Consider the following 23,929-nt stretch of genomic DNA (forward strand, 5'->3'; position numbering starts at 1 on the left):
TTTACTTCTATTCACTTCTTCTTTAGTACATTCTTTTTTCTACAATGTCGTTTTCAAACCCTAACCCTAGGGGAATTCCAATTCTCGACAGCTTCCCCAATGCCCCTGTAAGACATAGAAGGGGTAGAGAAGGCAGGCTTCGTAGCCTAGGATCCGTTCGTGGTAGTACTTCTAGTTCCATCACGCATTCTTCTAGCTCTGACACTATTTCTAAAGGTTCTATCACTAAGAAATCCTCTTTTAAAAGCAAAGAACCTTCTGAGCCTCTTCAAGAACCTGTGGTTGAGGAGATAGTTCCAAATGATCTATCTTTTGAGAATGATAGAAGTTCTCTTCATGAACAGGTTGTTAATTTAGAGAAAGCTGACACTTTTCCTTCTCTAATCATTGAACCTTTGGTTTCTATTGTTCGAAAAGATTGCTACTGGAGAAGTGATCTTCGTATAGTGATCCCTAATCCAAACCAGAGAATATCTTCTTTTAGGATTGGATTTTCTTTTGTTTATACTTACCCCTTCACTTTGGGATTTATTCCTGCTATTGACCCAATTATACTTGATTTCTGTCGCTTTTTTAAAATTTGTTTGGGATAAATTGGCCCCCTTGTATGGAGAGCAGTGGCTGGTTTGAGATCTTTATCTGTCAAAGCTAATGTTGACTTTTCCTTTCCCCACCTTATTCATCTTTACCACCCCAAGCTATTCCGCAATGGAGTTTTCACTTTAACTGCAAGAAGTAAAAGGGTCTTGGTAAGCCTTGAAGATGACAAGGATCGTGGATGGTACACTCATTATGTTGCAGTACGCACAGTTGATTTGGTGGGTGAAACAAATATCCCCTTCCCTGAGAAGTAGAACTTTGCACGTAAGTTTTTTTTTACTTACCGTTCCTATCTTTAAGAATTTCAACTTCTTTTCTAATTTCATCCTTTTTTGCTTTTCTATAGCAACCATGGGAGATGTGGAACCCGTTCCTAATTTTCGTGGTTGGGTAGATTCAATCTTGAAAGTCGTGCCTATGGAGGCGAGAACTTGGAAATCCATTTCCAATTTACATGGTTGGAAAGTGAAAATTCACGGTATGCATCTCTTTAAGCTTTTTCGTATGTTAAGTCCTTTCTTGTTTCTAACTTTTTTATCCTTCTTTTTGTCAGGATTTGCTATTCGAGGAATGACAGCTGAAGTAGCTATTGCCCTTCGAGCCTCTTTTGGTACTTCACTCTCTTTGGAGAGAACTCAAGCTACACTGTCAAAGAGGAAAGTTGTAGAAGAGGATTCTGAGGATGAAGACACCTCTTTGATAGCTAGACTAAGAGCCAGGAGAAGCATCGTTTCCGAGGATGAAGCTGAAGTTACCCCTGTTCGTGCCTCTCTTACCGAATCTGTTCACATTCCTTCTGATGATGAAACCTCTCCAAGAGACACCAATGAGTCTATTCAACGTCTCTTCGTTGTTGGTTTTGTAAGTGGAGAACTAGGTCCAGTTTTAAATGAAGTTCCTCTTTCTTCCTCTGTTCGCATTCCTTCTATTCCTACGTTGGTTTCAAGTGCTTCCTTGCCCATTCTATCCGTTTTTGCTTTCTTACCTGCTTCGAGTCCTTTGACTCCTGTTATTTTCACTTCTTCTACCGCTCCTCCTTCTATAGCTCCCCCTTCCTCTATTCAACATAGAGAGGAGGGTTCCAGTAGTAGAAGCTTGGCTATGAGGAGCGTTACACTTGAAGTTCCTGCTAATAACAGTCTTTTAAGTAAGTATGGTGGAGCAGATGCCTGGCTTGGGCCTTTGATTGGAGATATTGAGAAGAAGAAGATGAGCAGTCACCGTTGCTTAACTCTGATGAATGACATAGTTCATTCTACTTTGAAGGTATTTTTCTTTTACTTACTAACAAGTTTTTTTTATCTCAAAATTCTTATTTCTATGAGTTGTCACTGTAGGCTAACCTCATTGGTACATAATTGATGGGAAGAATTTCCCTTCTAGAACTGAAAGCCCATGAGTCTGAAAAGTCTATCCACGAGGCTGAGGAAATAGCCAAGGGAGCCCAGCTAGAAGCAGCTAATTGGAAAGAGTAGTTTGAGAATGCTCAGGGAACTAGAAGAATTGAAAGAGAGTAGAAATCACCTGGAGCAGCAAAAGCGAGGTCTGACTTCTGAGTTAGCAGTTGCCAAAGCTTCTTCAAGTCAATTTGAAAAATACAAGGAGCGCCTTGAATGTTGCTTTTCAGAATAATTATCAAAGTCAAGTGAAGAAATCAGAGAACTTAAGGCACTCTTGGACAAGAAAGAAGAATATGCAGGAGAATTAGTGCAAAACTTGACTCAAGTTCAAGCTGATTTAAGGATCTCCTGTGACAAAGTACGTGCCTTAGAAAGTTCACATGCCTCCCTTGAAGCTTCCCTTGATTCTCATTTAGCTGAACATCAAGTGTTAAAGAATGATCTTGCTATGTGGGAAAGGGAGTATGAACTTCTTGAGGAGAATTTTAACATAGAGGTGAGTTGGGCTTTTCTAAACTCTCGTCGTGATGCTTTAATGGAGGCCAGTCAAGAAAACTTTGATTTAAACTCAGAGTTGGCCAAAGTTTTAGAGACCATTGAAAGAACCCAACAATCACTTGACTTTCCCTCTTCGGCAATTGAAGCTCCCGTGGCTGAAGAACCTTTAAATGACGAAGCCGTTGCTGTGGCAGTTGAAGTTGAAAATGCTGCAATTCCAGCTCCCGAGGGTGAAACTTATATGACTCAGTCTGTGGAAGTTGAAGCTTCCGTGACTCTTGCTCCCCTCGTTGAACCTATCACTTCAAGCCCAGCTGAAACCGCTCATGTTCTCCATCTCCATAAGACCTTTTATTCGGTCGATTGTTATTCTGCTTATGTTTTAATACGTATAGTGATATACATATTTCAATTTGATTAATATCGTCGAATCAATAATGCTTGTGGTTTCCCTGTGTCGTGCAAAATTGTCAAAGACAGTTGATGCCCTATTTGTGTTGTTTGTTTGATCGACTGTTTGTTTCTATGTTATAATTAGTATAGTCGATTCGATATATGTCGTCAATTGGTTTCAGTCTGGAATGGAACTTAATCTGACTCGTGCTGTTTAGTTCTTGATAATAGGCAAAATTTGGGTGATTTAGCTATTGTTTATGCTTATGCTTGATTATATTCCAATGTCATATTATGGATAATTGATGGAAAAACAGGCTCTACTCAAAATATGTATACCTTGCAGGATGAGAAGCCTAATGATGCTTTCAAGAGGAGATTGGAATGATTTATGAGCAAGAATAACCCCTAGGAGTCGAGTGTGTGCAAGGACGAGACGGAAAAAAATCACAAAAAATGAAGCTATTGAAGCGCGCGAACTATCGCGCTAACTTTGAAACTTCGCGCGATAGTTCGCGCGGGTCTTATCCGGAGAAGACTTTGTTTAGGGGTAAAATCAGAATTCTTTCTTAAATCCCACTCAACTTACATAAAGCAAGAACTCCATTATGGAAAAGATCAGATTTTGGGAGGGGAGTAAGTGCAAAAATACTATTCATCCTTGAGAGAGAAAGTGAAGGAGGAGTTTCATCTTGGAGCTAAGAAAGGAGAAGAAGAACAACATCTTGGAGAAGGATTTAAAGAGTTCTTTCAAACTTTCTTCTTGTTGATTGTTAATATTATGTTTAAAACTTTTATTGTTGATTTTTGTATGATTATGAGTAGCTAAATACTCTAGTATTCTTGGGTCATGGATGTTAGATGATCTTGTTGTTTGAAGCTTAGATTGAAGATCTTGAATTTATTGTTATGGGTTGTTTATTTGATTCTGCTTCTAATTATTTTACTGCGTAGCTAACAGTGAAATATTATTTACGAATCTTGAGTTAAACTTGAAAAAGGAAATTCTTGATTGCATATAGAATCAAATAGAGCAAGATCCGGATCCTGGGCATCGGGTGAAAGATTCGCAATTAAGATAGAACTATACTTAATTGCCTTGCTTGGTTGAAAAATAGGAGTTGTAAATGCATTCTTGCTAATATTAATACCATAGACATATAGGTATTAGTTTAACTTGAATAGATGCATAAGAACTCGAAAGATTCTTATGAATATTATTAACCCTATAATCAATAACCCGGATAATTCAATAAATCAATCTTAAGCTAAAATAGTAGCATGATCTCTAGCAAGTCCAAGACCCGGGAATATCTTTACCCAAATTGTTATCAAAATATTGTGTAATTGGTGTAGTAATTTCGTATTGAATTATTGTTTAATTACTAAGTAAATTGTAAATTGGTTCTTTATATAGTTTGTGATAATTTAGCTTGAATTGATAATTGTTTGAGTCTACATCAGTCGAGAAGTTGATCATAATTCTTCGTGGGAACGATACTTTACTTACTACTATATTACTTGTCGATCGCGTGCACTTGCGTGAGTGTTTTGGTCGCAACAGTTCTCACTAAGGCATTATATGAATCCAACTACGAAATTGAGTACAGCTGTTTATAATATGTCAAGTTAAGTCAGAAGTCACTTAAGGATGGGTTATAACTGTTAGTTTTGATATAGATTTCAGAGTTCAATTCGAATTGATATAGGATTGTTGTCCCGGTTTGTCTACTTTTGTGGACAGCATGTGCATTGGAACCTTTAAGGGATTAAAATTAACTTGACAGCATGTGCTGTCAGGACATATTCAGGCTGCCCATATTTGCTAATTAGAATAAGGGATAGACCACTTTAGCAATAAAAAAAGGGGCTGTCAGGAGAATCTCATGGGGGGTACCTTTCTTTTAAACCCGTGAGTGGAAAAACAGAAAAGGGCACATGGGGGGAATTCAATTGTTAACAGGCTGGAGAATAGGCTGGATTCTAAGCTATAAAAACAGCAAGAGAAAGAAGAGTTAAAAGGAGGGAGAGACATTAAGGGTTTAGAGGAGGGAAAGGGGCAGAAAAAGAGTTTTAAAAATTAGAAAAGTAGAGGGAATTCTGGATAGAGAATAGAGATATCATTTGAGACTTTGAAAGAGTTTCAAAAAATAGTTGACAGCCAAAACAACAGAAAGACTTTTTCCATTGAATTTTTCGATTCAGTTTCGAGTTTAGTAGTTGAAGTCGACATCTCAAGTTTGATTTCAATTTGCATAAACTTCTTCTGCGATCTATTAGTTCAGCTTTGTTTTAAATTCAAGTTCAGTTGAGTCTTTCGGTTGTTGATTGTGCTGGGTTTTAAGGAAACATTCCGGGCTGCCTTTGAGTGTATTTTTGGGGTATTGGTGCGTTTGAGATTGCTGTTTCTGCTGTTCGTTGCCACTGTTACTCTACTGACCTTTCTTCTTCTTCTTCAATTGTAAGCACTTCCAGGTACATACTTCTGAAACCATGTGTTGTTGAAAGCTTGAAGTTTGAAGTAGAAATAAAGAAATAAACGTCGCCTGCTTCACAGTACTTGTGTTCAAGATATAGTAATAGGTTGAATGATAGTTAGCCTGTATTTGTTTAAGCTCATTCCAACTGCATTTGTTCTGTATGAATTGATACATATCCTAACTGAGATGGACTGTTAAATAGTATGTTGTTCGATCAGACGTATCTCCATGTGCATAACAATTTAGTCTGATTTAGTGATGACAGTATAACGTAGAATCATGGCAAGTATCTGTATGTATTCCTGTCTGGATGTTTGAACTGTCAAACTTGTTATATTCGGTCCAATTTGATTTCAAGAAAAATGTATCCCAAACAAATTCTCATATGGTGTTACGTTAGTACCAACGGGTTAGCCATGTATGTCAACTCTCTTGTTGGATTCTTTGCTTCGACATAGGTTTAATAATAACTGATATTGGCATCGACCCACCATTTAAACAAAGTGGCTATTAATAGGATCAACAGGTTTTTACCTATTTCGAAGCACGAAACAACACAACAATTTTGAGAAACACTAATCTAATAGGCATGAGTTGGGTAAGATGGTCTGGCGCTTAGATCTAATAAACTCCCAAATAAGCATTAATAATTAAGGTTAATTTCAGCACTAATAGTCGCGGACGATTATTCGTTTGTTCACATAATTGTGAGGAGTTAATCTATCCATAGGATAATTAATCATGTTCGGATATATTATTTTATCGTTCTCGATTTTGTTTATAATTTCTAGTAATGTTCCTTTCCGTTAATGTTCATCTCAAATCCTCTTTTAAGCCTGTGACAGGTTAGGATTTTCTCCCATTTATTTTAGAAACGAATTTAATAGAAATATAGTCGCTTTAGGATATCCTTTTAAAATAACGAGACGAACCTCACCAAATAAAAAATGCAAATCGTGGGGCCCTCAATAATTGATCATAATAAATACTTATAATTTGGGATGGAATGTTTAGCGAATTTCACTGTCTTCCCCAAAGATAATAACGCGTTAGACTCTTTAGGCGCGAGCTAATTAAATTACGTTCTTAAATTCGGGTGCGCATTTATGTGACCCAAATTCAAATCTAAACGGAGTCAGAATGTATTAACGACCACAGGCACATTGATTGTGACGGGGTTCGAGATGCATTTTCACAACGTTGCAATTCCATAATAATAATAATAATAAAAGCGGTTTTAATAAAAAAAAAAAACACATACGTTATAACATGTGTTAAAATCAGATATTTAAGCCATTGCAGCAATTTAAGCGACCGTGCTAGAACCACGGGATTCGAGGGTGCCTAACACCTTCCCTCGGGTCAACAGAATTCCTTACTTAGAATTTCTGGTTCGCAGACTTCATTTGGAAAGTCGAAAATTTCCTCGATTTGGGATTCAAGATAAACCGGTGACTTGGGACACCAAAAGTCAAACCTTTCCCAAGTGGCGACTCTGAAATAAATAAATAATTCCATTTCAAATATTGTCACTTAAATTGGAAAAACTCCCTCACGCATTTATTCTTCGGGGTAGGCGCGCAAAAAGGAGGTGTGACAACAAGTATACCCCCAGTACAAGATTGAATATGACCATTTATCTAAATACTGCAATGGTAAAACTTCAACTACCAGCACATAGATTGTTCCTATTTTAAATTTGAGAACATGTGGCTACAACAAGAAGGATTCCTAGACAAGCTAAAAACTGGTGGCAGAGTTACACTTTCATAGGTAGTGCAGACATCATTCTCCTATAAAAGCTGAAAACTCAAAGAAGGACATCACTACTTGGAACAAGGAAGAGTTTGGGAAGATAGAAACCAGAAAAATACAGCAGATAGCCAAAGCAGAAGAGATATTATGGAGGTAGAAATCCAGGTGCCTGTGGTTAAGAGAAGGAGACAGGAACACGAAATACTTTCAAAAGATTGCCAAATCACAAAGAAGAAAGAATCACATAGACAAACTTTTGGCTGGTGATGGAATCATAGAGGACAAAGAGCTGATAAAGAAGGAAACACTGGAATTCAATGAAAAGCTATACACTAAGCAAGAAAGTTGGAGACCTTCTGTCAATTTTGAAGGTATAGCATCCATCACAAATGAGGAGAGGAGTGATCGCATTGGAGCTCCATTATGACAAAAAATGCTCCCATTATGGAGAAATGGGGAGGGTTGGAGATGCCCTAAGCCCCTGAACTTTTATTAGGGCACTAGGAGTTCCATATTTGGCATCTATGATCTCCTTACAGTATCCTGGTTCAGTTTGTTCATGCCTTCATAGCCATTTGAGTAACATACATCTGTTATGAAGCTTAAGGTTTCCGATTCCAGTCCCCCGGAAGATTTTGGCTGTGTGACTTTTGGCCATCTAATCCATCAGAATTTGTGAGTCTCACTATTTCCTTCCCATAAGAACCTTCTGCTTAGCATATCTTGCTGCTTAGTACCGAGCTTGGCATATGGTATAGAGTCATATAGTAAGTGGGAATTCTATCAAGGGCACTACTGATCGATGTGAGTCTGCCCCCGTTGAGAGATATTGCAATTGCCAGGTTGCAAGTCTCTTTTCCACTTTTTAATGACCTCATTCCAAATTCTAATGGATTTGAATTTGGTTCATAGAGGCAGTCCTAGATATGTTGGGGAGAGGGAGCATGTTTTGCATCAAAGGATTCCAACTCTTCCAGGTTTTGAACCTCTAACTAGGTAGATAACTAGGCGGATTTGAATTTGGCTCCTAGAGGCAGTCCTAGATATGTTGGGGAGAGGGAGCATGTTTTGCATCAAAGGATTCCAACTCTTCCAGGTTTTGAACTTCTAACTAGGTTGCCTCCAAAATGGGGGATGAATAGTGTTACTCCAATTATGGAGTGACACTATTCATCTCCTCCATTAGGCCATCTCCAATCTTACCCCTATTTCCCCATAATGGGGGCAATTTTTGGGGTAATGAAGCTCCAACCCTCCCCCATTTTTGCCCCCAAAATGGGAGATGAATCGTGTTCCCTCAAATATGGAGGTACACTATTCATCTCCCCCGTTACTATTCATGTATATTTTATTATTATTTTATTATTTAATATTTTAATTTATCTCTTTATATATACCTAATTATGTTTATGTAATACATTTATAATATTAATTTTACATCTTACCTTTGGCGCATAATTTGATAAATTAATTTCGTGCATTTATTATGTTTATGTAAAATTGTAAGTTATCTAATTTGTTTCTGGGTTGTTGTTGCTGTTTTCTGCTACTGATCTACTAATCCTCACCTTCTTCTTCTGTTCTATTATCAGGTATATTACTTTGAATCACCTCAAAGTTTGATTATTAAAGTTGAAATAAAATGGACAGAAGATTTCTGTATTTAATTATAGAATAATTGTATTTTAGTTAGATATTAGTTATGTGTTTCCAGTTATATGAAGGGTAGAGGCATGTTGTATTAAGACTATTCTTGTAAGATCATTAATTAGCAGCTAGATAGGGCATAACGTTAGATTACGGACCTAAGATCCTTAAAATGACGTGAATATATGTCAATATAGTATGTCTGTTTAATTTGAGCAGAATTGTTAGATTGTTGAACTATTGGACGTGTTTCCATAGGAATTGCATAGTTATCAGTTTCAGTTTTGTTAATTCATATGTTTAAAATAATGTAGCTTCGGAATCACATCCAACTCTAAATTGGTAATTAGTTAATGTGGTGAATCGATTTAATTGGTTGGTAAAATTTAGTTTTGAACTCGCGAATATAGGAATAGAAGTAACTTGAAGTTTGTGATTTTTTTTGAATCTTGTTAGTAATAAAGATCCGTAATTATTAGGCAAATATAATTGGTTAGTAATTTCGTATAATCTGTAGGCTTGATATATTTGAAGCGCAATTCAATATAGTAAGGCTAAGAACACTAATCCCATAGGTTATTTAAATTAATGATCAAGCTTAAGCAAACTTTCGTAAACATTAGTAATTAAAGTTGGTTTAGTTTCAAGTATTTTTGAAAACAATTAGTTCCATCGGTTCATTTCATCTAACAAGGTGGGTTTAAATTAGTTATAGGATAATTAGTTTTTTTTATCTGAAAATATATTGTTTGTCAATTCCGTCTTTATTTATAATTTCAATTTCAGTAGTATTGGCTTATAGAATAGGGTATGAAATAATCTCATTTTACGCAAGTTTGATTGCAATTTTCTGGTTGCGTTTTGCTTTAATCCGATAAATAAGTGATGGCCTTTTCAAGCATGTAATTAACTAGGATTTTTCTCTTTTATTTTAGAGACAAACTAAAAATAGAAAATGTAGTCACTTTAGGATTGTCCTTAAAATAAAGGAGGCGTGCCTCGCCACAGTAAATCACAAATTGCGGGGCCCTCAATAAAAGGACTCAATAACCGGATAGACTTTGGAGTTGGCCGTCTAGTGAATTTTCACGGCCTCTTCCCAAAAATAATGATACGATAGTCTCTTTAAGACGCGCCTTAATTAATCTTACCTTCCTAAACTCGGGTGTGCATTTATGCAACCCAAATCCAAATCTCGACAGAGTCGAAATGTGTCGACGACCACGTGTACACTGGTTGTGATGTGATTTGAGATGCATTTCCACAACGTTGCAATTCTCCGTAAAATAACAACAATAATAATAAAATTGATAAAAGCGGTTCAAAGTTAAAATTTGCATATAAGTTTTTAATTGTTAAAAATCAGATAAATAAGCCGAATATAACAGTTGAGCGACCGTGCTAGAACCACGGAACTCAGGAATACCTAACACCTTCTCACGGGTTAACAAAATTCCTTATCCAGATTTCTGGTTCGTAGACTGTTAAACATAGTCAATCTTTTCCTCGATTCGGGATTCGACCGGTGACTTGGGACACCATAAATCTCTCAAGTGGCGACTCTGAATAAAATAAACAAATCCCGTTTCGATTGTTCTTTAATTGGAAAAACTCCCTTGTACCCCCGCGGGTGCCGGAAAAAGGAGGTGTGACAGCTCTGACAACTCTGCTGGGGAACGAACCCAGAATCTCTAGTTCAGGGTTCAGAATTCGAGCTTAGATGAATTGTTATATTTGGCTTTATTTATCATCTGATTTTATTACATGTTTTGTCCTAATGTGCTAAAATATTGTTTTTTACCACTTTGATATTATCTGAACTGTATATATAAACTACTAAGAAATCCCTCTCTTCTCTCTCTTGAGGAGTGCACGCTGGTTGTGACTTCTTTTTGTTAGTGTCATATCCGAAAATAGAACGAGGATTCGGAGGAGTTGCAAAACCGGATGATCTTTTGGTTACCAGTACGCAGCTCCTATCCTCGGCTCGAGTTGTCCGCTCGGGTAAGCCAGGTCTAGAACGAACACCCAGGATAAACCTAGTATAACAAAACCTCATGCCGGATCCCTAGTAGGAACGCTTATTTGCATCATGTGCACTTGACTTAGGGGACTCAACACAGGGGTTGGGGCCGTCTAGGACAAGCAACCTGAAATGAAAAGACCATCCTGCTGCATCCTGTTTGTTTTACGCATTTATTTGCTGCAGACTTGCATGCTGACTGGCTTCTGAAAATACTGGAATATTCAAAATAAAATAAAATAAAAAATAGCAGTGTAAAGAGATAATTGCCTATTTTTTTTATTTTTATTTTTTTAAAACAGTGTCCAAATAGCAAATTCTGCCAAAATTTTGTGAAAATGAAAAAAAGTGTTTTTAGTAAACAAGTCTTGTTTTCAGAATTAGTTTATTTTCGTTGCCCGAACTACGCCGGTTTGATTCTCACCGGATGTGAGATACGTAGGCAACCCCCATCGGGTCCAACCTCCCCTTTTGCAAAATAGCCACAAATGTCAAAATTTTTAATCTTTCGTCGTAAAAAAGTTGGGTGATTTCATTCTTGTAAAAAATAGCCGAATGTCCCTAAAAAGACGCCGGAAGGCTATTTTTGCGAAAATATCCACTTTTGGTCATTTTCAATGTTTTGTCCGGTTCATAAAACACAGCCTTTAAATCTTCTTCGAAGTGCTGAAAGGCCGTATTGACAAGACCGAAGTTTTATTTTAATGTGTGTCAATTTTAAGTTTATTCTTTCTTTGAGTCCAATGAGAGTTAATCACCCCAAACAAACATACAGAATGATCCCGGGTCCAAGTTTGCCGGTGACAGTTAGGAGCAAGATCCCTTTGGAGTTGCGCTTATGGTGGGAGGATTTGGAAAAGTCAGAGCGAGATAAGATCAAACTACTTCTGGGAGGTCTCACCAGTTTGTTTAACGTCAGACCCAGATGTGACATCATATAGGCCTTGATTACATTTTGGGACCCGACCTACAACGTATTCCACTTCTCGGATTTTGAACTCACCCCAACCTTAGAAGAGGTAGCAGGATATATGGACATTACTGAGGGGCTAAGGCACAAATATCTAATTACACCAAGAGCTGTCAATTCGCACAAGTTCATGAATCTGCTGAAGATAAGCAAGGGAGTCTCGTACTCTGAATTGGATAGGAGTTTTTCTACTTTGCAATTCATATACCAGAGGTATGGGCATATAGAAGAGTTCGACGATCTAGAAAGCAGGGTTTGCAGCAAAGGGAATCAGACAAAATGGGATGAACATAGACGGTTCGCCTTCATGGTAGCATTCTTGGGCATTGTGGTGTTTCCTAGGAAAGACAGAAATATTGATTTAAAGGTGGCTGGAGTCGTCAAGGCCCTAATTACCAACAACAAAAGCACGCTGGTCCCTATGATAGTGTCCGAGATATACCGAGCTCTCACAGCCTGTAAAGCCAGGGCAGATTTTTTCGAAGGGTGCAACTTGTTATTGCAAATATGGATGATCGAGAACTTGTGTCATCACCCTCAGTATATGAGCTGTAGATCTACAAACGAAGGTTGTTTTGAAGGATATAACACGAGGGTTTCAGGGATCAAATTGCCAGAAGGGTCTGAAAACTGGGTATCTTGCCTTCGCACCATCACATCATCACAAATAGAGTGGACATTGGGTTGGCTTCCTGTTGAAGAAATTGTATACATGCCCGTCATGGGTCCTTACTTTCTCTTAATGGGACTCCGAGGCATTCAGCCTTATGTGCCTTACCGGGTGATGAGACAGTTAGAGAGGTGCCAGGTGGTACACCCAGATGAAGATCTCAGTATTTATGCAGTCGAGGTTGGTATCCACGACCAATTTCATGAAGAAGCCGTTCGTTCTATATGGAATGAATGGCAATATTTAACAGTAAACACTCGAGTGCACGACTTATCCCGAGGTGAAGTCTCACCGATTTATATCGCCTGGTATAGGAAGAGAGATGTTGTAAGAGATGGGCCAAAACGACTAGCCAAAAAAGCCCACATTCAAGAGTTCATTGAGGCATCGCAAGAACCGTGAGACTGGTTGGCCAAAGAGCGGGAATACCGGGCCGAAATAGGCAAGCTGAAATAATAGATTAAGGATTTGAAATTTGAGAAGAAGGTGCAGGTTGCTGCCGATGAAGGAGAAAAGAACAAATTAGCCCGGGAAAGCGCGATCCTCAAAGCTCAAATCCGGAAAATGAAAATGGATGCCGACAACCAATGGAGAAGCCGGTCCGATAAAAGGCTGATAGCAGGGTTAGAGAATCAGGTCATTGAAAGCCGAAAAGACTTGGAAAGTTCCAAGGCTAGCATAACAAGAATTCGGACCAGATGGGCAAGAGGTGCAGCAGCGCGAAAAAAGCACCTATGGCAAGTGAGAAGGGATTATGAAGGGAGCATTGCAATATTAAGAGAAACAAATTCCATTCTCAGAGATCGGGTCTTTAAAGAAGCCCGAGATGCTAGGATGGACAGGGAGCGCTGCTATGATTCAATAGCCCGAATGGAATAACAAATGGAGAGGTTCCAAGATTAGCTCGTTGACAACACTCAAGTATAGGGATTAAAGAATCAACGAATAGAACAGCTGTGTATGGAAAGGGATAGAATCAGGGGTAGGATCGATGAGATTGGGCACGACATCACCACAAAGTGCCTAACATGTGAGGAAATGCCCCGTGATACCCTTTTTGCCTCAGTCATGGGTTATGTCCACCGGATCATGGAGGAATTAAAAAGCCTGCAAAGAGGCCTGGCCCCAAAGCCCGCGGAAAGGCCGAACGATGCCTCGCGGGCACCAAAATTCAAGACCCTAATGTATCCCTAGTTCAAGTCTGCATTTGTTGTTTTTAAAAGTCTGTTGTCTACCCCTCTGTTCTCTTTTCATATCAAACAATGTTAATAGTGTGGAGTCTGTATTTTGCTTGTTTGTTTTTCTTCAAATGCGTAGCTTGTAATAACATATTTTGGTAATAAAATACAAAATTGCGTCTTTATTTTTACTTATGGCAGAACTACGCCCGGTCTGATTCATGCGGGGACATGATACGTAGGCAATCCACATAAGATTCGACCACCACTAAAAGATAAAAGAAAAGGCCAAGTGAATAAAGAAAGGACATAAGTCGGAATGACGCATGCAGTCAAAGCAAAAACATGTTAGAAATGGTTAACTACCTAAGAACATTGCATTCCCCAATGTGAAATTGCAATATGTGTTAAACTTTAACGCTAACAAGTTTGTTGTTTATATCAGAGAAAGAGATTTCAAAACAGTTAGCTTGTTAGAACGTTCTGGCAGATTACCATTACCACACAAGATCAAAAGGGCCCATTCCGGAAAGTATGTCGGGTTCGGACGAAAGTGTTAAGGAGGAAAAGTCGGAGATGCAAATGATGAAAGAGGAAGTAGATAGGTTGAGACAAGAGATATCTGGGATGCACCTAGCCTGGGCTAAGGGACAAACACCACCAATACTTCCCCCTACTCCTACCCTTTCACCAGCTCGGACTCCGGAACACCCTTCCACTGGTCCATCAACGAGCTTCCCCATTGCCCAATACTATCAAGGGGAAACTTCCTATAATCCTCAAGCTTCACCACCCAAACAAAACCCTCCTCCACCAGCTGTTCATGTTTTCATGGCACCTCCACCCGCCACATTGCAAAAATCACCCAATGAACCAATGTTTCAGGTTCACGACAATCAATACTATCCTCCTAAACTCACCTTCAAAGCACCCGAGCCATACACTTACACCCCTCACCTTCAGCTCCCAACAGAAACTGAGAGGCCAGCTAAGAATCCGGAGCAGGACGAAGTGCTTTGTAAAGTGAAAAGTCTGGAGCAATCCTTCAGGAATATGCATGGATTGGGCAGCCAAGTTAGTGTGTCCTATAAAGATCTGTGTCCCTTCCCCGATGTTTAATTGCCGACAGGTTTTAAGATGCCAAAGTTTGATTTATATGTGGGACATGGTGATCCCATGGCGCATCTACGAGGTTTCTGTAGTAAGATGAGAGGGGAAGGTGGAAAGGATGAGTTGCCGATTGCTTATTTTGGTCAAAGTTTAAGCGGGTCCTCATTAGAATGGTACACAAGGCAAGATCCTAGCAGGTGGTATACCTGGGACGATCTAGCCGTTTGCAGGTCATTTCCAGTATAACCTTGAGATCGTCCCTGACCGTCTCACACTATTAAAACTTGAGAAAAAGCATGGAGAGAGCTTCAGGGAATTCAGATTCTGTTGGAGAGAACAAACGGCAAGAGTCGATCCGCTAATAAGGAAGGTGAAATGGTGGACTACTTCTTACAAATGTTGGAGCCAACTTACTTTGGTCACCTGGTGACGTCAGTTGGTAAATCTTTCAATGAAGTAGTAAAAATGGGCGGCATGGTTGATGAGGGACTCAGATCCAACAAGATAATGAGTTATTCGGCGATCAAGGCCACAACTCAGGCTATCCAAAGCGACACGGGAGGTGCGCTCGGGAAAAAAAAAAGAGAGGAGGTCACAACAGTCGAAGCAGGTACTTGGTCTAGATCAAGAGGTCCATCCCCTCACTACCAACCCAGACCCCATTACCCAAACTATCAACACACTCCACACAACCCTCCACAACCCTATTATCCACCATAAGAGCCACATTTCTCCGTCCATCATGCCCAAACTTACACCCAGCCTCCGGCTCGCCCGCAATGGCGTGCGCCGTCTCCCCAACATACATATCCACCTCCCCAACACACATATCCTCCTCCACAAAACACATATCCACCACCAAGGGTATACAGGAATCCTTTAGGGCCAAGCTTCCACGGAAATCAAGCTTTCAGGAACGAAAGGATGCAAAAGCCGAGGACTTTTACTCCGTTGGGAGAAACCTATACTACTCTGTTCCGCAAGTTGAGGCAGATAGCCCTATTAAGTCCTGTTGAACCCAAATTGCCAAATCCCCTTTCCAAATATCTGGACCACTCAGCAAGCTGTGAATATTGTTTGGGGGCTCCCGGGCATGATACTGAGAAGTGTTGGAAGTTGAAGACTGCCATACAAGATCATATTGACACAAATAGGATCGAGGTTCAGGCACCAAAGGCACCCAACATCAATGAAAACCCGTTACCAGTGCACTATGAGGCCCACATGATTGAACTAGTTCACGAAGGAGGGAAACATAAAACACCCTCACAAACGGTAATGATGATTCGTGCCAGTCCAAACAAAAATTCGACCAGTGGAAAGGCAGTGGTACAGTTGGGAAAGGTAGATGATAAGCCATTTGTGGTAGTGGGGAAAGGTTCGTCTGTTGCTGCGAAGAAGCTAGAGTCAGCCAAGGCAGTTCTGCAAGGAGTATCAAGCACACCAGTGTTGGTGGTAAAGGGGGTCCACGTAGAACCAGTTGATATCAGGCCAGTCATTCAATTGCCGATAACAAGTGAGAAAGCTGTGCTGTGGAGCTACAGTCAAGTGACAGGGATGCATAAGGGAAAGGAGGTTGTGGAAGAGGTATACGAGGCTCAGGGGTTAACTCGTTCGGGAAGGTGTTTTGTTCCCGCAGAATTGAGAAGGACCAAACCTGTAACAATAAAGAAGCCAGTCACGGAGGAAGAAGTAGAGGAGTTTTTGAAGAAGATGAAAGCACAGGACTACTCAATCATAGAGCAGTTGAGGAAGACCCCAGCCCAGATTTCGTTGCTATCCTTATTGATCCATTCAAACGATCATTGTCAGGCCTTGATGAAGATTCTGAACGAAGCCCATGTCCCGGACAAGCTCTCAGTGAACCAATTGGAGAAAATAGTGCACAAGATCTTGAAGTAAACCGAGTGACATTCTCTGACGATGAGTTACCGGTAGAGGGTACAGAACACAACAAGGCACTTTACCTGACAGTGAAATGCGAAGAATTGGTGGTCACTCGAGCACTAATTGATAATGGGTCAAGTGCCAATATCTATCCTTTGGCCACTCTGAACAAACTAAAGGTTGCTGATGATAGGATCCACAAGAATATCGTCTACGTCCGAGGTTTTGATAGGGGCGGTACTGACATAGTGGGTGATATCGTACTGAAATTAACCATTGGTCCAGTCGAGTTCACCATGGAATTTCAAGTGATAGATGTGGCGGTGTCGTATAATCTTCTGTTGGGACGACCCTGGATCCACGCAGCCAAAGAGGTGCCTTCTACAGTGCATCAAATGGTCAAATTTGAATGGGATAGACAAGAGATTGTAGTACACGGGGATGACGGCACACATGCCGTCAGTGATGCTATTGTGCCCTTCATAGAAACCGATGATGACAAGGGCCCATGGGTTTATCAGGTTTTTGACGCAGTCTTAGTAGACAAAATTCATGAGGGTGTGGGCCTTCCACATCCCAGAATCACAGCTGCAACCTTCATGATAGCCTCAGAGATGTTGAATAGTGGGTTTATACCAGGAAAAGGTTTGGGGATTGGTCTGCAGGGAATGGTCTAGCCAGTTTCTTTGCCCAAGAACCTGGATACTTTGGGTTGGGATTCAAGCCTACCGCAGTGGATGTAAAGCGGGCCCGCAAGTTGAAGAAAAGAGTTTGGGTCCTTCCTAAGCCAATCCCACACCTGTCCAAATTATTCGTCAAAGTAGGGTGCAGAAAGTTGCCAGTCCTAGAAGTTCTCGGACCCCTGATCGGGCCAGATGGAGATTTGAATGAGGGATTTGAAAGAATGTTCGCTGATGTCAACACAATAGAAGCTGGAGAGGGTTCCAGTAAGGCAGACATACAATTTGTGGGGCCTAGGGCCAATGTCAACAATTGGACAGCTACTCATCTTCCAACTCGGAGGGAGTCCTGGTAGTTGGCTTTGATTTTCTTTCTTGTTTTCTGGATTATTCCAGGGTTGTAATCTAGATTCCTTTTTATTTTTATTATTGCTCAGCAAAGTGTGAAACCTTGTTATCCTATAATTCAATAAAATGAAAAGTTTCTTCTTCATTCCTTAATTTATTTTTATTTTTAATTATTGTTTCTTTCTTTTCTTTTTTCTGAATAGTTCTTTTCATACTGTCTTAACGACATGGCATGCACAACGGATCTTCAACCTAGTCTAAAAGATCAATCTGATTCCGAACTAACCATACAAGAGGTCGATTATGATAATGAATCGGAATACGATGAGGATGAAGCCTTCGAAGAAATAAACAGAGAGCTCAGCCAGTTTGAAGAAAAATCCAGGCCCAACTTAAATGACACAGAAGCCATCAATTTAGGGGATGCAGTCGATATCAGGGAAACTAAAATAAGCATCCACATTGCACCAAATATCAGGGAAGAATTAATCAAAACACTTATTGAATTCAAAGATGTGTTTGCCTAGTCGTATGATGACATGCCAGGGTTAAGCACAAATTTAGTGGTTCATAAATTGCCCACTGACCCGACATGCTCTCCCATCAAGCAAAAATTGAGGAAATTCAAAACAGACATGAGTGTGAAGATTAAATAAGAAGTAACCAAGCAGCTACAAGCAAAGGTTATTCGGGTCACTCGATATCCTGATTGGTTGGCTAATGTGGTTCCAGTGCCGAAGAAAGATGGGAAGATCAGGGTGTGTGTCGATTACCACAATCTGAACAGGGTAAGCGCAAAGGACAACTTTCCTTTACCCAACATACATATCTTGATCGACAATTGTGCCGGACGTGAGATCGGATCTTTTGTAGATTGCTATGTTGGGTATCATCAGATTCTGATGGATGAAGAAGACGCGGAAAAGACGGCATTCATTACGCCGTGGGGATCTTATTGCTACCGGGTAATGCCATTTGGTTTGAAGAATGTTGGGGCAACGTACATGAGAGCGATGACCACTATGTTTCATGACATGATCCATAAAGAAATTGAGGTGTACGTGGACGATGTGATCATAAAATCCAAGCATAAGGAAAACCACGTAGCAGACTTAAGGAAGTTTTTCCAAAGGCTTCGAAGGTACGATATTAAGCTCAACCCGGCCAAGTGTGCATTTGGAGTTCCATCTGGAAAGCTATTGGGATTCATCGTCAGTTGGCGAGGTATTGAACTGGACCTGTCAAAGATCAAATCTATCCAAGATTTGCCACTGCCGAAGAACAAAACAGAAGTAATGAGTCTGTTGGGAAGGTTGAATTACATCAGCAGGTTTATTGCACAACTCACAGCAACCTGTGAACCCATCTTTCAACTACTGAAGAAAGATGCCGTGGTAGAATGGACGGCAGAATGTCAGGAGGCATTTGACTAGATCAAAGGATATTTATCAAATCCACCTGTGTTGGTTCCACCTGAGCCGGGGAGACCGTTAATCCTTTATCTAACGGTCCTGGAGAATTCGTTTGGCTGCGTGTTGGGGCAACACGACATTATAGGAAGGAAGGAGCAAACCATCTATTATCTCAGCTAGAAGTTTACAGTATATGAGGTTAAGTACACTCAACTCGAGAAGACATGTTGCGCCCTAACTTGGGTAGCTCAGAAATTGAAGCACTATTTGTCCTCATATACTACTTATCTCATTTCACGCTTGGATCCACTAAAGTATATTTTTCAGAAGCCTATGCCCACAGAGAGGTTAGTGAAATGGCAAATATTACTCACAGAGTTTGACATCGTCTATGTGACGAGGACGACCATGAAAGCCCAAGCACTGGCTGATCACTTGGCTGAGAATCCTGTTGATGAAAAATACGAGCCGTTGAGGACGTATTTTCCTGACGAGGAAGTGACTCATATAGATGAGTTGGAATTACCTAAGGAACCAGGTTGGAAGCTTTTCTTTGATGGAGCCGCAAATGCAAAGGGTGTTGGAATAAGAGCGGTACTTATTTCTGAAACAGGACGTCATTATCCTGTTACAGCTCAGCTGCGTTTCTATTGTACCAACAACATGGCTGAGTATGAGGCATGCATTTTGGGTCTGCGACTAGCTGCAGACATGGATGTCCAGGACGTTTTGGTCTTGGGAGACTCGGACCTCCTGGTGCATCAGATTCAGGTGAATGGGAAACGCGGTATTTGAAGCTCATACCATATCAACAATTTTTGCACGATCTAAGCAAGTGATTTCGATCAGTGGAGTTCAGACACATCCCAAGAGTTCATAATGAGGTTGCCGATGCATTGGCCACTTTAGCATCGATGTTACACCACCCAGATAAAATTCATGTTGACCCGTTGCACATTCAGGTTTGTGATCAACATGCTTATTGCAACATGGTATAGGAAGAAGTGGATGGCGAGCCATTGTTTTATGACGTCAAGGAGTACCTCAGGATATGGATATACCCAGAGCAGGCCACCGGAGATCAAAAAAGAGCCATTCGGCGATTGTCAAATGGATTCTTCCTCAGTGGAGGAGTGTTGTAGCAAAGAACCCCAGATTTGGGATTGCTGAGATGTATAGACGCCAGTCAAGCCACGACAGTTATGACAGAGGTACATGCTGGAGTTTGTGGGCCACATATGAGCGAATATGTATTGGCGAAGAAGATTCTTCAAGCAGAGTATTATTGGCTCACTATGGAGCATGATTGTATCAATTTTGTGCGGACAGGCCATCAATGTCAAATACACGGAGATCTGATTCATTCTCCGCCGACAGAATTGCATACAATGTCAGCGCCATGGCTATTTGTTGCCTGGGGAATGGATGTCATTAGACCTATTGAACCGACAGCTACCAACGGTCATAGGTTCATTCTGGTGACCATCGACTATATCACTAAGTGGGTTGAAGCTAAAACTTTCAAGTCGGTAACCAAGAAGGCAGTGGTGGATTTTGTTCACTCCCATATAATTTGAAGATTTGGGATCCCAAAAGTGATCATCACGGATAATGGTGCTAATTTTAACAACAATTTGATGAAAGAGGTATGTCAACAGTTTAAGATTACACACCGTAATTCCACACCATATCGTCCCAAGGCGAGTGGAGCAGTTGAAGCAGCCAACAAGAACATCAAGAAGATACTGAGGAAGATGGTAGAAGGATCCAAACAATGGCATGAGAAATTACCATTTGCATTGTTGGGTTATCGCACTACCGTTCGGACTTGAGTAGGTGCAACTCCTTATTTGTTGGTATATGGAACTGAAGCAGTAATACCGGCGGAAGTTGAAATTCCATCCCTTCGGATTGTCGCTGAAGCTGAGATTGATGATGACGAGTGGGTCAAAGCCCGGTTGGAGCAGTTGAACCTGATTGATGAAAAGAGATTGGCAGTTGTGTGCCATGGCCAGTTATATCAAAAGAGAATGGAGAGAGCCTACAACAAGAAGGTGTGCCCCAGGAAATTTGAGGTGGGCAGCAGGTGTTGAAACGAATCCTGTCACATCATGCCAAAGAAAAAGGCAAGTTCGCCCCGAATTGGCAAGGACCGTTCATTATAACCAGAGTGTTGTCCAATGGTGCTTTATGTTTAACAGATATCGACGGGAAATGCGTCGACATGGCTATCAATTCTGACACAGTTAAGAGATATTATGTATGATTTCTTTTAATTGTAATTATTGTTTGTGGTTGGCATTTATCGGAGAATGAAATGACGGAGGCAATTCTTTCGTCTATCTAAACACTTTAACCTTTGCTTCCCCTTTTGAGCCTTATTTATTCTTTCATATCTCTTTTTTGGAATCAGTAATTAAAATGAAAGAAAAATATAATAATGATAATAAAGACAAAAGAAAAATCACAAAAAAACAACAAAGGAATTGGGAACTACGTTTGACCTGATTCCTCAAAGAAGGATACGTAGGCGCCTCACGGCTCGGTCATAGTGTAACATAGTGTTCATAATGTAACATAATGTAACAAAAAATAAAAATCCCTAAGCAAGAAAAACTGGGGCAGAAGTTTGTGTTTGTAATTATGAGAAGAAAGTTTAATTCCAAGAGTTGTACTGTTTCACCCCTCCAAATTATTTTGAATTTTTGATACCCCTTTTCTTTTGGTCATACACAAAAACCCATATTGATGTCCAAAAAAGACCCCCCGATCAGTATCCGAGAAGTGCCAAGTCAGGCATAACACTCTGATCCCCAGCAGAGAAGAGGATCATAAACTTAGCAGAGAGAGTCATATCGGCAGCACTCCAATCCCCAGCTGAAAAATAAAATAAAATGAGAGAGTCTTATCGGTGAAAATCTTCACATGCACCATAAGGTGACGAAAGATGAGAGAAATAAAACGAGAGAGTCTTATTGGTGAAAACCTTCACAGGCACCATAAGACGACGAGAGTTGAGAGAAACGAGAGAGTCTTATTAGTGAAAACCCCTCGAAGGGCACTATGAGGCAACAAGACAAGATTGGCGGAAAGGATCCGTATTTGGCAAAGAGTTGAGTGCCTATTTATCCCCAGCAACATGAGGCCGTCCGAAGGGTTGGTTGATACAAATAGACTGGGTTGATTAATCCGGAATGCGCGACATGATTGTTAGGATCGGTTATATCATTCAGATAAGTTCTTTTCTTTCCTTTTCCCCAGCATTTGTTCAGAATGAATTCTTCTTTTACTATTTTTTGAAATCATCACTTTTTCATTTCTTGGTTTAAAGACTTTACCTCCCTAGCAGTTTGTTTTCGAAAAGGATTTTCAGAGCTTACTACCAGTTGCCAAAATGGTGCAAAGCAAAATGCGAATAGGACAGGCCAAGGATAAGGCAATAAAGCGAAAAGAAGTTGGTCGCAAGACCAAATGATGAATGGGTCTAGATCCCAAAAGGACCAAATTTCCAGGGGAAGTTGGAGAAAAACGGAAAAGCAACAGTTAAAAGGTTATGGGGATCCCCAGCAGATTTGCGAGATACAGGAACAACTCTGACAGATTCTCGACCAAGTTTCGCAATGGTCGGACAACACAGAGCGGGGAAGGAAGAGAAAAGAAAAACCATCCCCAGCAGGAGTATCATCCTCAACAAATAATATCATCCCCAGCAAGTGTTGTAGCAAAGTAGGGAAAGGAAAAAAGGAAAATCATCCCCAGCAGAATTGGCACGACCACTCACCACGTTTTAAACTAACAAAATTTCTCTTTGATTTTAAGCAGGGAAAGGAAATATTATTGACAGCAGGAAGACAGGGTCACAAAGAAGATTATCAAACTGGGGCAAAAAAAATTTTCTCATTACGAAAATATTATTGAAATCAGATAGCCATTTGGGAAAGAGAGAAGATAACACAAGTTTTGAAGGAAGAAAAATCCCCAGCAGTATACGAGAAGGGAGATACAAGTTTTAAAAGAAAAGCAATCTTGGAAGAAGCAAGATAACCCAAAGGTGTAAAAACAATGACCTTTGAATTAATATCATCCCCACCATTGTTAAAAGGAGGAAGATAATTCCCCAGCAGTGTTATTCCTGGCAGGTTTCAGGGAAGTGAAAGCACCAACTTTAAAGGAAATAGTCTTTGAAGAAGGAAAATGACATATTAATGAAATAAAATATCGGTGTTATCCCCAGCAGTTTTTCAGAGGAATAAAACACCAGTTTTGAAGGAAAAAATTGGAGAAATCAGGAGCCCGCCTGGAGAATGGAGGTGTTATTTTGAAGAAATTGTTGAAGTCAGGAGCCCGCTTGTAGAACGGAGGTTGTTTATTTTAAGTTGGAGAAGTCAGGAGCCTGCCTGGAGAATGGAGGTGTTATTTTAAGAAGTTGAAGAAGTCAGGAGCCCGCCTAGAGAATGGAGGCTGAATTATTTTGAAGAAATTGTTGAAATCAGGAGCCCGCCTGTAGAACGGAGGTTGTTTATTTTAAGTTGGAGAAGTCAGGAGCCCGCCTGGAGAATGAAGGTGTTATTTTAAGAAATTGGAGAAGTCAGGAGCCCGCCTGGATAATGGAGGTGTTATTTTAAGGAGTTGTTGAAGTCAGGAGCCCGCCTGGAGAATGGAGGTGTTACATTTTGGAGAAGTCAGGAGCCCGCCTGGAGAATGAAGGCCGAATTATTTTTACGAAGTTATTGAAGTCAGGAGCCCGCCTGGAGAATGGAGGCTGAATTATTTTTAAAAAGTTGGAGAAGTTAGGAGCCCGCCTGGAGAATGAAGGCTGAATTATTTTGAAGAATTTGTTGAAGTTAGGAGCCCGCCTGTAGAACGGAGGTTGTTAAA

This window comes from Nicotiana sylvestris, chromosome 10 (assembly GCF_000393655.2).
Source record: "Nicotiana sylvestris chromosome 10, ASM39365v2, whole genome shotgun sequence".
Taxonomy (NCBI): domain Eukaryota; kingdom Viridiplantae; phylum Streptophyta; class Magnoliopsida; order Solanales; family Solanaceae; genus Nicotiana; species Nicotiana sylvestris.